The sequence below is a fragment of the Chiloscyllium punctatum genome, chromosome 24 (genome assembly GCF_047496795.1).
Source record: "Chiloscyllium punctatum isolate Juve2018m chromosome 24, sChiPun1.3, whole genome shotgun sequence".
Taxonomy (NCBI): Eukaryota; Metazoa; Chordata; class Chondrichthyes; order Orectolobiformes; family Hemiscylliidae; genus Chiloscyllium; species Chiloscyllium punctatum.
The window spans coordinates 60,602,391-60,616,938 of NC_092762.1; positions in this window are offsets into that span (position 1 = coordinate 60,602,391).

Consider the following 14,548-nt stretch of genomic DNA (forward strand, 5'->3'; position numbering starts at 1 on the left):
TCCATTGAGCAGCGAACTGTTCCAGGAATGGTGCCTGGTAAGATGTAGCTAGAATTGGAGGAGGAAGGGAGGAACATTATAGGGGAGGAGTGGGATTTAATGAGGTGAGTTTGGTGAGCTATTGTGTGAAATCTTGTTATGTCTCATGGTGAAAAACCATCCAAAAGACTCAGTGCAATGGACTCTTAGATAAGATTCAGTCAAGAGGGAGAGAACCAGACAGAGTTATCAACGGAGAGAGAGAGAGAGAGAGAGCCATCCATACACACACACACACACACACACACACAGAAACGCACTCACACACATACTCAAAGACATGGAGAGATAAAAACAGAAAAATTGATGGAGAGGCAGACAGAGAGAATCAGACAGAGATAGATAGAAAAAAGACACCAGATGAAAGAGCAGCACACACAGATGGGAAGAGAGACATACTCAGAAACACACAGAGAAACAAAGAGACACGTTGAGAGGGAGAGACACATTGTACTGTTGTTTTTTTGGCTCTTAACCTGGACATATATAAGAAACCAGAATTCTACCCAGATTGAATTTATTTTTTCTGCAACACAAAACATGTTGAAAGCGAATTCCTTTCAGCAGCTGTCTTCATTCTGGGTCTCCTAGAGCTCTATCTGAGTTCAGTAAAATACATGTGTGCACCAGCTAGTGTGCTTCATCCTACAGTCAATCCGATCTCATTAAAGATAGGCCACTGCTTCCAATCACACTTCCTTAGTTCATTACCTTTGTAGCCAAGTGTTCAAAGTGATGGACTATACATTCAGCGATTCCATCTGTGCAAAAAGTGTATAAAATAAAATTTAACCTATAATACAGCTGTATGTCTAGCCAGGTGTCACAGTTCCTGAGTACACAGCCCAGACTGCAGTGGCAGTCTGCTGAAACAAGTCTGTTTTCTACCGAGACATTACAGCTTTGACAGAAATCACCCTTTTATTTGCCAGACAGACAAGGCTTCATGGGTCAGAAGGTAAGTCAGTCAGTCAGCCAAGTGTGGAGGAAAGTGTGCTGGTTTCATATTAAATCTCTACCCCCAACACATAAACCCCTCTCCCTTATGACCAATTCCTGGTCTGTATGCAATCCTTTTCTCTTTGAAACATTTGTTCTTTGATTTATATTTTTAAAACATGATTATTTGATTACACATTGAGATGGGCAATCTGACGAACAATGATTTCTAATGATCTGATTACTTATATATTTCCGGACTTAATTCCATTAATCTCCTTTCAATGATTTATAATGCAAAGTAATTTTATGAAGCAAACTGATGGAAATATTTGGACAATTTCTGGCTTGAAAAAGGCTTACCATGTGAGTTATTGGAATTGAAAAGTCAAAAGTTAAGGTGTATGGTCGTTCACCCTATAGTTGCAAGAAGTCAAATGACTTTATGGAGAGAAGGCTTTAATTGCTGGATAAACTCGTTTGGAAGTGAACCCATACTGAAGGTTATCTAGAAACAGCTTCTGAACTGGTGTTACTTTCTTTCCATTTTACCTATCTCCAACTCGAAAATTCTGTTTCTTCTGAAAACTAGACAAAAAACCATGTGGCAGAACCAACAAAGATTCTTTCTCTCTCACAGCTGGAATTCAATGGGGACCTAACAAAGTCAAATATCATGGTTTTTAACTGACTGTCTCTTGAAATCAAGCCTAATTTTAAGATCTATTGATTCAGCTGCTTACATCATTTCAACCTCATGGATAGAGAATCAATTGGTGAGGGGTTTTTCCATTTTATCCTTTTAGTTTGGATCTTTGCCCACTGTAGTGTTTGTCTTTCCTTATTTTTTAAACAACCCATATCATTCGGCACGGTTAGATTGTCTTGTCTATTGTGTGTGTATTTGAGATTAAGGGGATATAGTTTAGCTTAGTTGTTAACCAGTTTTGCCACTTATTGTAAGAGTATGTTTGCTTATAATAAACAAATTATCTTTACGTTATTTAAAAATGCCTTGTCAATGTTTATTTTATTCTTGACTGTATGGCAAAAGATAAACACATTTTCCATTTTGGTGATGAGATAGAATGTTTAGACTTTACATGTGGCTTGTGAAGACTTGGGGTTTGACGAACTGTACACTCCTCCATTCAGAGTACAAATCCATGCTGCCACACTCATCAAATACATAATTGTATCAACAAGTCTCCTGGGCGAAAAGGTAAAGTGTTTGGTTCATATTACAGATCACCAGAAAAGGGAATCAAGGATTGGGGAGAGGTCCCGAGAGTTCAGAAAGATATGCAATATCATCAGGTCTATAATACTGGATGGATTGGAATATAAGTATTGTCGATAGTTAGAATGGGGACCACTCTTTTAAATGCATCCAGGACTGCTGCTTAGGTCAGTATGTTTCTAGTTAAACAAGAAAGGTGTGATACTTGATACTGGTGTGTCAGCCTTGCCTTACTGTGAGGATCATTTTGTAGGAGGTGCATTCAAACCCATCCCCTGAGATTCAAGGCTAAAAGTTTGTAAAGTTGCCATAGTTTAACCAGACATTAGGGTTGCTCTCTCATTAGAGAGAGGTGACTGATGGTGGTTTAACTTTCAGGTCACCACACCTCAGACAAAAAAAAGAGGTTGAGAAGGAGAATCCTTCATAGTAACCTCAGCCAGTGTGAGAATTGAATCCATTCTGTTGGAATTCCACTACATTGTAAGCCAACTGAGTTAACCAACCCCATTCAAGTGTATAATGTGAGCTGACACTATTGCAACATTGAGGGAATGTAGCACTATCAGATATACTGCCTTTCAGGTGCAATGTTAAACCAATTCCTTGATGTATCCTTGCATGGAGATAAAAGATCCCACAGCACTATTTGAAGGAAAATGTAGCGATTGGAACCAGGTGGATAACATTGACTACAAGGTCCTTAATTGAGGCTGTTAACCTCAGCCAAACAGGTAGCTCTGGCTGACCAATATAAACAGGGGATTAAAATAAAACTAGGAGATTTACCCTGTGGTTTGAAGGGCAGTGCTTGTCACTGGCCACTCGGGTGTTTTCCCCCCATTGTGTGGAGATATCAATCAGTGTAGGACTGTGACTCTCTCTGTGTGAACACATACGAGGACTCTCCCTGTTGCTGCTTGGGGCCTGCCTCCCTGCTGCTGCCTGGGGCTTGCCTTGGGGCCCCTCCCCAGGACCTCCACCACCACTGCTGCTGTTGTGGCCTGAGAAGAGGCCTGCCTCCACTGCTGCTGCTGCCCGAGGCCTACCTCCACCATCACTGCCTGGGACTTGCCTTGGGGCCCCTCCCCAGGACCTCCACCACCACTGCTGCTGTTGTGGCCTGAGAAGAGGCCTGCCTCCACTGCTGCTGCTGCCCGAGGCCTACCTCCACCATCACTGCCTGGGACTTGCCTTGGGGGCCCCTCCCCAGGACCTCCACCACCACTGTTGCTGTTGCCTGAGGCCTACCTCCACCGCTGCTGCCTTGGGCTCGATTTTGGGGCTGCCTGGGACTTTCCTTGGGGATCCTCCCCAACAGGCCGCCCCCCCCCCCCCCCCCCACCACTGCTGTGACTGGAGGAACTGCCCGGGACTTGCCAGAGGCCTGCCTTCCGCCACCGCTGCCGGGGACTTGCCTTGGGGACCCTCCCCGACAGGCCTGCCCCCTACAACTGCTGCGACCGAGGGCCTGCCCAGGACTTGCCGGAGGCCTGCTTTCCACCACTGCTGTTGCCTGAGGCCTGCCTCTACGTCTGCTGCCTGGGACTCAATTTTGGGGCTGCCTGGGACTTGCCTTGGGGACCTTCCCCAACAGGTCTGCCCCACACCGCTGCGACCGAGGGCCTACCTGGGACTCGCCTGAGGCCTGCCTCCACCGCTGTTGCCACCTGAGGCAGGTCTCCACAGTCGTTGCCTGGGCCCCCCCCAGCAACCTCCACCACCCGGCGGCAGAGGATGGCGAGCCCGAAGGTCGCGGGGCCCAGCCGCACCTACGCCGGGGTAGCCGCTGCCTTAGGCTCGGCTGGCCCAGCCCCGGCTGCAAACCACACCCCCTTCAGGCACCTCACGAAACGCCTGGGGGTCAAGGCCTATCCCCACCCCAATATGACCATCGAGGCCTGCAGCAAGGCCATGGCTAGTGTGGTCGGCCCACTGGCCATAGTCGCTGCGGCCCGGATGTACGGGAAGGCTGTATTTTTCCTGAGGACCGAGCAGGCGGTCCACCTGGCCGTGGAGAGGGGGCTCGCTGTGGGCGGGACACATTTGCCCGTCGACCCTCTGGAGGTCACGGCCCAGAGGGTCGTGATCTCCAACGTCCCGCCCTTTATTGCCAGCGAGCTCCTTCTCCCCCACCTCACCACCTTGGGGGAGATCCGGTCGGGGATCCAGCCGCTCCTGCTCGGTCTGAAGGACCCCGCCCTTCGGCACATCTACTCCTTCCGACGCCAGGTGTTTATTTGCCTGGCCCGGGAGGAGGTCACGGAGGGCTCCTTTACCCTCCTCCACGAGGGCGCGGCCTACCGCGCCTTCTGGACGGCGGACGGCGTGCGGTGCCACCTGTGCCGCGAGGTGGGGCACATTAGAAGAAACTGCCCCACCCAGAAGGCTGCCCAGCCCGCGCCAACGGCTGATGGTGGTGCCGCCGCACCCACTCCCCCTCCCCCAAAGTCGACACCGCAGGCCCCGGCACCGGAGCCTGAGCCGGAGGCTCCCGATCCTCCAGCCTCCGGCAGGGAGGGGGGGTGAGCGTCCAGCCGGCCGGAAGGCGCTCAGGAAGGCGCGTCGCGTCAGGCCCGCCCACGGGGAGACCACCCTATCCCCTTCCCCGACACCCAGCCCACATCCTGCCCCGCCCCGGCACGACAATGCCCCTGCGGCCGTGCCAGCGTCGCCCCGGCGCGGGAACCCTGACCCCCAAACCCCCGAACCCGTGCCCGACCCTGACCCCACTGACCCCATGTCTACCCCCGACCCCCACCCCGACGGAGAAACCCCTGGGGCTGCGACGCCTGCCCCAGGCCCTGCAACACCTGGCCCCGGGGACCCCGAGCCCGAGCCCGAGCCCGAGCCCTGCCCCGCCCAGCCACACCCTGGCACTAACCTCGGGGGGACCACCGCTGCTCGACCTCCCGCAGCCACCGTGTCTCCAGGCCCCGGAGAGGGAACTGGGCCCCTGCCCCGCCCGCCATCACCTGATAAACCAGGGGCGGGGCAGGAAGTGACACGGCTGATCCTCCCCACCCTGGCCACGCCCCCTGCCTTCCCCCAGCCAATCGTATTCCGGGAAAGGCTGGGGGGAGGGGCCTCAAGCCCCATGACCACCACGACGGGCGGGGAGGGAAAGGCCCATAAATCCCCCCCTGTCTCTCTGGGGAAGAGGTGCTGGCCTTTGGAGGGGGGAGAGAGTCCTGCAGCGCGCCGGAGGCGCTGCCCCTCTCCGGGGGACGGGCCCACGGTACCCCCCGACAATCCCGCACCGCGGCCCGACAACAGCCACGAGGGCCGCGGTGCGGGCGTCGACAACGGACCCTTTACTGGGTCGCCGAGCGGCGGAGGGGAGGTAGGTGTTATCCCCGCTCCTCCCTCCCAGACTGTTTTTCCGGGTGCCTTGGCCCTGGGGGACGACCTTTTCCTGGGGGATGACCTTTTCCCCGAGGAGCCAGGCGTCCCGGTGTCGGGAGGAGAGCGGGGCCCCGAGCCTCCGCCGCCCGACGACCCGAACTCGGGGCGCTCCGGGACGGGGTGCGCCGAGGAAGGTACCGCCGGTGACCCTGGGGGTGGGGTCGCCGGGGGTTCGAGGCCGGTTGGCGGCGCCGGACCAGCCCCCATCCTCTCGGTGGGGGAGGGGTCGGCGACCGAGGGCGACCTCCCGGAGGAGGGTTCGGGGTCGGTGGCGGACACCGGGGACGACGCGGACTCCGTCTGCAGTGACGTTTTTGAGTCCCAGGTGCCCCCCGCCGGTCTCCCCCTCATCCCCCTCGAGGAACTCCGGGAATTTGTCGAGGAAACTCGAGGTCGCCGGGATAGAGCCCAACTGGCGCTCGACCGCTGGAGCTCTTTTGAGAAAGTTTATTGGTCGGCCCACGCTGCTCACCAGGCGCCTGGGCTCGGCGTCAACGAGCGAAAGCGAGTCAGGAACTTCCTGGGGGCACTCCTGGTGAGGGCGAGGGACTCCTGTGCCCCTCCCTCGTCCTCCCAGTAACTGTATTTGTTTTTGTGTACTGGTGGTGGTAGCACGACGCTTCCGACATGGAGACTACTATAGCCAGCCTCAACATCAACGGCAGCAGGGAGTCACAGCGCAGATTCCAGACCCTCTCGGTCCTTCGGGACGGGAGGTATGCGGTGTGCTTCCTGCAAGAAACCCACACTGCCCCGGGAGACGAAGCCACCTGGCTCCTGGAGTGGCGAGGGGGGGTCTACATGAGTCACCTCACCCGCAGATCTGGCGGGGTGGCTATCCTGTTGGCCCCGCATTTTCAGCCCGAGATCTTGGGGGTCAGGGAGCCGGTGCCAGGCCGTTTGCTTCACCTGACGGTTCGGCTGGGGGGCGCGGTGCTTCACTTGGTGAACGTATACGCTCCCCTGGCCGGGCCGAGGCAAGCGAGCTTCTTTCAAGAACTGTCCGCTCATCTGGCTTCCATCGACGAGAACCAGTGCGTCGTCCTCGGGGGAGATTTTAACTGCGTCCTCGAGGGCAGGGACCACGGCGGTGCCCGCACTGGCTGCGCGTCGGGGAAGAGGTTGGGGGACTTGGTCAAGTCCTTCGACCTGGTGGACGTCTGGCGGACTCTCCATCCCGACTCCGTCGCCTTCACCTTCGTGAGGCCTGGGGTCGGAGCGTCCAGAATCGACCGCCTGTACGTTTCGCGGGCGTACGCCTCCTGTTTTCCGAAGGCCTCCACGCGGCAGGTGTCGTGCACGGACCATCACCTGGTGTGGGCGGAACTCCTTCCGTTCGGCGCCAGGCTCGGCTCCGCGTACTGGCACTTTAACAACCTGCTGCTGGAGGACGAGCGGTTCCGGGACTCGTTTCGTCGTTTCTGGGCCGGCTGGAGAAGGAAGCGGGGAAGCTTCCCCTCCCTGAGGCTATGGTGGGACGTGGGCAAGGCTCACGTCCGCGTCTTCTGTCAGGAGTACGCGAGGGGGTCGACCAAGAGGCGGAAATCCAGGATCGCGGAGTTGGAGAGGGAGATGCTCGACCTGGAGTCACGCCTCGGTCAGCCCGACGCGGACCCGGCCCTGCGCGGGGTGTACGAAGAGAAGAAGGCCGCGCTCCGGGACCTGCAGCTCGTCGGGGCTCGGGGCGCGTACGTGAGGTCGCGGATCCAGCTCCTGCGGGACCTGGACCGCGGCTCCCCCTTCTTCTACTCGCTGGAAAAAAGGCGCGGCACCCGTCAGCAGCTCCTTGTGCTGCTGGCCGACGACGGGTCCCTCGTCTCGGATCCGGAGGGCGTCAGGGCCCACGTCCGAAACTATTACACGGCTCTGTTCTCTCCGGATCCGTCCAGCGAGGACGCTCGCAGAGTTCTGTGGGAGGACCTGCCGCAGCTCGGCCCGGAGGACGCCGGAAGGCTCGACGCTCCCGTCACTTTAGAGGAGCTGACCGGCGCCCTCGACCGGCTCTCGAGGGGCAAAACCCCGGGGCTGGACGGGCTGACTGTGGAGTTCTTCAGGGCGTTCTGGGACGTCCTGGGGAACGACTACGCACAGGTCCTGGGGGAGTGTCTAAATGCCGGACAGCTGCCCCTTTCTTGGCGCAGGGCGGTCATCGTCCTGCTGCCGAAGAAGGGGGACCTTCGTTCTCTGAAGAACTGGCGTCCGGTCTCCCTCCTCGGCACGGACTACAAAATTTTCGCCAGGGTGTTGTCTTCTCGCCTGGCTTCCGTGCTGGCCCACGTGATTCACCCGGACCAGTCCTACACGGTCCCGGGCCGGAGGATACACGACAACGTCCACCTGGTCCGGGACCTGATCCATTTCTGTCGACGGGCTGGTCTGCCGAGCGCCTTCCTGTCTCTCGACCAGGAGAAGGCGTTCGACAGGGTCGATCACGAGTACCTGCTCGGGACTCTGCGGGCGTTCGGGTTCGGGACGCGGTTCGTCGCCCGGATCCGACTTTTGTACGCCGCCGCAGAGTGTCTGGTTAAAGTTAACGGGTCCCTGACGGCGCCCCTTCGCTTCGGGAGAGGAGTGCGTCAAGGCTGCCCCCTGTCCGGCCAGCTGTATTCCCTGTGCGTGGAGCCTTTCCTGCGCCTCTTGCGGAGGAGGTTGTCGGGGCTGGTTCTGCGCGGCGCGGGCACGGGGGTGGTCCTCTCGGCCTACGCCGACGACGTGCTCCTCACTTTCACCGACCCGGCTGACCTGGGGAGGATGCGCGAGTGCCAGGCCGTGTACTCGGCGGCGTCTTCCGCCAGGATCAACTGGGCCAAGTGTTCCGGACTACTGGTCGGTCCGTGGCGGGTGGACTCTCTGCCGGAGGAGTTACGGGGGTTCAGCTGGAGTACCACCCATCTCCTCTACCTGGGGGTCTACCTCAGCCCGGCTGAGGAATCCTGGCCGGCCAACTGGCAGGAGCTGGAGGCCAAAGTCTCGGCTCGCCTAGGCCGCTGGACAGGACTGCTCCGAGTGCTATCTTACAGGAGTCGAGTGCTGGTCATAAACCAGCTGGTGGCCGCCATGCTGTGGTACCGGCTGGTCACTTTGGTCCCTCCTCCTGGCTTTGTCGCTGACATCCAGAGAACGTTGGTCGACTTCTTCTGGGACAAAAAGATGCACTGGGTCGCCGCGCAGGTTCTGAGTCTCCCTATCGAGGAGGGCGGTCAGTCGCTGGTGTGCGTCCGCACCCAGGTCGCGACGTTCCGCCTTCAGACCTTGCGGCGATACCTTTACGTCGAGCCTCCTCCTAGGTGGTGCGCCCTGGCGACGTATTTTTTCCGCCAGGTGCGTAACCTCAACTACGACACGCAGCTCCTGTTCGTCGACCGCGACGGCTTGGAGGTCTCCCTCAAGGTGCTGCCTGTCTTTTACCAGGACCTGATCACTGTCTGGAACATGGTCGAATCGCGTCGCGCCTACCCTCCGGCTGGAGTAGCGGCTGTCGTCAGGGAGCCGTTGCTCAGGAATCCGCACCTCCGTACTCGCGGGTTCGAGTGGCTGTCGGAGGGGAGGGCCGTGGCGGCGAGGGCGACCAGGGTCGGGGACGTGCTGGGTGCCGGGGGCCTGGGCTGGACGCTGCCGCAGGACATAGCTAGCAGGGCAGCGGTAGACGTCCGGTACGTGGCCACCGCCATCCGACGCCTTAAAACGGCGGTGCTCGGACCCGACGTAGTGCACCGGTTGGAGGACGCTCAGGTGTGCGGTGGGATCCCGTCCGCGCTCACCCCGGCCCGGACGGAATTTCACATCGGCCCCAAGGTCCCGTACTTCCCGCGGGAGCCTGTGCCCCACAACCTGAGCCGCCTCCGGAATTTTAATTTTGTTGCTTTTAGGGACGTAAAAAGGAGGGCCCTGTATCGACTGCTGCTGCACACCGTCCACCTCTTCTCCCTCATCCACCGTCCGGACACGCCTTGGCGTGCCCATTTGCCACCGGGCGGCGGAGATCCCCAGTGGAGGGCTCTCTACGCGGGAGTCCTCCCCCTTTCTCTCGGGGATCTGGGGTGGAGGGTGCTGCACGCAGCAGTCCCCTGCAACCGCAGGTTGCGGTGGTTCACGGACTCCCAGCCCAACTGCTTGTTCTGTGGCGCTGTGGAGTCCGTGGACCATGTATATATTGGGTGTGGGCGTTTGCACTCCCTTTTTGATTTCCTCAAAAACCTTCTCCTCTGTTTCTGGCTGCACTTCAGTCCCACGCTCCTGATCTTCGGGCACCCGGTACGGAGGAGGGAGGGCAGGTCCGAGGACCTCCTCGTGGGTCTGCTCCTGGGCCTGGCCAAACTGGCCATCAACAGGTCCAGGCAGCGGGCCGTGGAGGGGGTTGTTAGGGCCGACTGCCTGCCCCTCTTCCGGGGTTACGTTAGAGCCCGGGTGTCCTTGGAGAAGGAGCACGCGGTGTCCACCGACACCCTGGAGTCGTTCAGGGAGAGGTGGGCGCCGCAGGGAGTGGAGTGCATCATTTCTCCCTCCAACTCTATTTTGATTTAGTCCCTACCCTCCCCTTCACTGTTTTGCTCACACAGCATTGCCCTGTGGTTTGAAGGGCAGTGCTTGTCACTGGCCACTCGGGTGTTTTTCATATCTTCCTGGTGGTGGAAATTGAATAAAGGATTGTGCACTTTGTGTCTTTCACTGTGTCTCACACCTGCACACACACACCATGGGTGCTGGGGGAAAAAATAAGCACTACCGCACTTAGGCGGTAGTGTGGGGGTTAATTTAAAAAAAAAAAAAAAAAAAAAAAAATATAACCAGGAGATTGGCCTGGGTGTCCTTGGAGAAGGAGCACGCGGGTGTCCACTGACACCCTGGAGTTGTGACTGGCCACTTGTGTGTTTCCTTCCCTGCTGGAGAGATTGGACTGTGACTCTGTGACTCTGTGAGAAAAAAAAAAGAAAAAAAAAAAAAAAATATAAACAGGGGATTAAAATAAAACTAGGAGATTTACCCTGTGGTTTGAAGGGCAGTGCTTGTCACTGGCCACTCGGGTGTTTTCCCCCCATTGTGTGGAGATATCAGATCAGTGTAGGACTGTGACTCTCTCTGTGTGAACACATACGAGGACTCTCCCTGCTGCTGCCTGGGACTTGCCTTGGGGCCCCTCCCCAGGACCTCCACCACCACTGCTGCTGTTGTGGCCTGAGAAGAGGCCTGCCTCCACTGCTGCTGCTGCCCGAGGCCTACCTCCACCATCACTGCCTGGGACTCGCCTTGGGGGCCCCTCCCCAGGACCTCCACCACTGCTGCTGTTGTGACCTGGGAAGAGGCCTGCCTCCGCTGCTGCTGCTGCCCGAGGCCTGCCTCCACCAGCGCTGCCTGGGACTCGCCTTGGGGCCCCTCCCCGGGACCTCCACCACCACTGTTGCTGTTGCCTGAGGCCTACCTCCACCGCTGCTGCCTTGGGCTCGATTTTGGGGCTGCCTGGGACTTTCCTTGGGGATCCTCCCCAACAGGCTGCCCCCCCCCCCCCACCACTGCTGTGACTGGAGGAACTGCCCGGGACTTGCCAGAGGCCTGCCTTCCGCCACCGCTGCCGGGGACTTGCCTTGGGGACCCTCCCCGACAGGCCTGCCCCCCACAACTGCTGCGACCGAGGGCCTGCCCAGGACTTGCCGGAGGCCTGCTTTCCACCACTGCTGTTGCCTGAGGCCTGCCTCTACGTCTGCTGCCTGGGACTCAATTTTGGGGCTGCCTGGGACTTGCCTTGGGGACCTTCCCCAACAGGTCTGCCCCACACCGCTGCGACCGAGGGCCTACCTGGGACTCGCCTGAGGCCTGCCTCCACCGCTGTTGCCACCTGAGGCAGGTCTCCACGGTCGTTGCCTGGGACTCCCCCAGCAACCTCCACCACCCGGCGGCAGAGGATGGCGAGCCCGAAGGTCGCGGGGCCCAGCCGCACCTACGCCGGGGTAGCCGCTGCCTTAGGCTCGGCTGGCCCAGCCCCGGCTGTAAACCACACCCCCTTCAGGCACCTGACGAAACGCCTGGGGGTCAAGGCCTATCCCCACCCCAATATGACCATCGAGGCCTGCAGCAAGGCCATGGCTAGTGTGGTCGGCCCACTGGCCATAGTCGCTGCGGCCCGGATGTACGGGAAGGCCGTATTTTTCCTAAAGACCGAGCAGGCGGTCCACCTGGCCGTGGAGAGGGGGCTCGCTGTGGGCGGGACACATTTGCCCGTCGACCCTCTGGAGGTTACGGCCCAGAGGGTCGTGATCTCCAACGTCCCGCCCTTTATTGCCAGCGAGCTCCTTCTCCCCCACCTCACCACCTTGGGGGAAATCCGGTCAGGGATCCAGCCGCTCCTGCTCGGTCTGAAGGACCCCGCCCTCCGGCACATCTACTCCTTCCGACGCCAGGTGTTTATTTGCCTGGCCCGGGAGGAGGTCACGGAAGGCTCCTTTACCCTCCTCCACGAGGGCGCGGCCTACCGCGCCTTCTGGACGGCGGACGGCGTGCGGTGCCACCTGTGCCGCGAGGTGGGGCACATCAGGAGAAACTGCCCCACCCAGAAGGCTGCCCAGCCCGCGCCAACGGCTGATGGTGGTGCCGCCGCACCCACTCCCCCTCCCCCAAAGTCGACACCGCAGGCCCCGGCACCGGAGCCTGAGCCGGAGGCTCCCGATCCTCCAGCCTCCGGCAGGGAGGGGGGTGAGCGTCCAGCCGGCCGGAAGGCGCTCAGGAAGGCGCGTCGCGTCAGGCCCGCCCACGGGGAGACCACCCTATCCCCTTCCCCGACACCCAGCCCACGTCCTGCCCCGCCCCGGCACGACAATGCCCCTGCGGCCGTGCCAGCGTCGCCCCGGCGCGGGAACCCTGACCCCCAAACCCCCGAACCCGTGCCCGACCCTGACCCCACTGACCCCATGTCTACCCCCGACCCCCACCCCGACGGAGAAACCCCTGGGGCTGCGACGCCTGCCCCAGGCCCTGCAACACCTGGCCCCGGGGACCCCGAGCCCGAGCCCGAGCCCGAGCCCTGCCCCGCCCAGCCACACCCTGGCACTAACCTCGGGGGGACCACCGCTGCTCGACCTCCCGCAGCCACCGTGTCTCCAGGCCCCGGAGAGGGAACTGGGCCCCTGCCCCGCCCGCCATCACCTGATAAACCAGGGGCGGGGCAGGAAGTGACACGGCTGATCCTCCCCACCCTGGCCACGCCCCCTGCCTTCCCCCAGCCAATCGTATTCCGGGAAAGGCTGGGGGGAGGGGCCTCAAGCCCCATGACCACCACGACGGGCGGGGAGGGAAAGGCCCATAAATCCCCCCCTGTCTCTCTGGGGAAGAGGTGCTGGCCTTTGGAGGGGGGAGAGAGTCCTGCAGCGCGCCGGAGGCGCTGCCCCTCTCCGGGGGACGGGCCCACGGTACCCCCCGACAATCCCGCACCGCGGCCCGACAACAGCCACGAGGGCCGCGGTGCGGGCGTCGACAACGGACCCTTTACTGGGTCGCCGAGCGGCGGAGGGGAGGTAGGTGTTATCCCCGCTCCTCCCTCCCAGACTGTTTTTCCGGGTGCCTTGGCCCTGGGGGACGACCTTTTCCTGGGGGATGACCTTTTCCCCGAGGAGCCAGGCGTCCCGGTGTCGGGAGGAGAGCGGGGCCCCGAGCCTCCGCCGCCCGACGACCCGAACTCGGGGCGCTCCGGGACGGGGTGCGCCGAGGAAGGTACCGCCGGTGACCCTGGGGGTGGGGTCGCCGGGGGTTCGAGGCCGGTTGGCGGCGCCGGACCAGCCCCCATCCTCTCGGTGGGGGAGGGGTCGGCGACCGAGGGCGACCTCCCGGAGGAGGGTTCGGGGTCGGTGGCGGACACCGGGGACGACGCGGACTCCGTCTGCAGTGACGTTTTTGAGTCCCAGGTGCCCCCCGCCGGTCTCCCCCTCATCCCCCTCGAGGAACTCCGGGAATTTGTCGAGGAAACTCGAGGTCGCCGGGATAGAGCCCAACTGGCGCTCGACCGCTGGAGCTCTTTTGAGAAAGTTTATTGGTCGGCCCACGCTGCTCACCAGGCGCCTGGGCTCGGCGTCAACGAGCGAAAGCGAGTCAGGAACTTCCTGGGGGCACTCCTGGTGAGGGCGAGGGACTCCTGTGCCCCTCCCTCGTCCTCCCAGTAACTGTATTTGTTTTTGTGTACTGGTGGTGGTAGCACGACGCTTCCGACATGGAGACTACTATAGCCAGCCTCAACATCAACGGCAGCAGGGAGTCACAGCGCAGATTCCAGACCCTCTCGGTCCTTCGGGACGGGAGGTATGCGGTGTGCTTCCTGCAAGAAACCCACACTGCCCCGGGAGACGAAGCCACCTGGCTCCTGGAGTGGCGAGGGGGGGTCTACATGAGTCACCTCACCCGCAGATCTGGCGGGGTGGCTATCCTGTTGGCCCCGCATTTTCAGCCCGAGATCTTGGGGGTCAGGGAGCCGGTGCCAGGCCGTTTGCTTCACCTGACGGTTCGGCTGGGGGGCGCGGTGCTTCACTTGGTGAACGTATACGCTCCCCTGGCCGGGCCGAGGCAAGCGAGCTTCTTTCAAGAACTGTCCGCTCATCTGGCTTCCATCGACGAGAACCAGTGCGTCGTCCTCGGGGGAGATTTTAACTGCGTCCTCGAGGGCAGGGACCACGGCGGTGCCCGCACTGGCTGCGCGTCGGGGAAGAGGTTGGGGGACTTGGTCAAGTCCTTCGACCTGGTGGACGTCTGGCGGACTCTCCATCCCGACTCCGTCGCCTTCACCTTCGTGAGGCCTGGGGTCGGAGCGTCCAGAATCGACCGCCTGTACGTTTCGCGGGCGTACGCCTCCTGTTTTCCGAAGGCCTCCACGCGGCAGGTGTCGTGCACGGACCATCACCTGGTGTGGGCGGAACTCCTTCCGTTCGGCGCCAGGCTCGGCTCCGC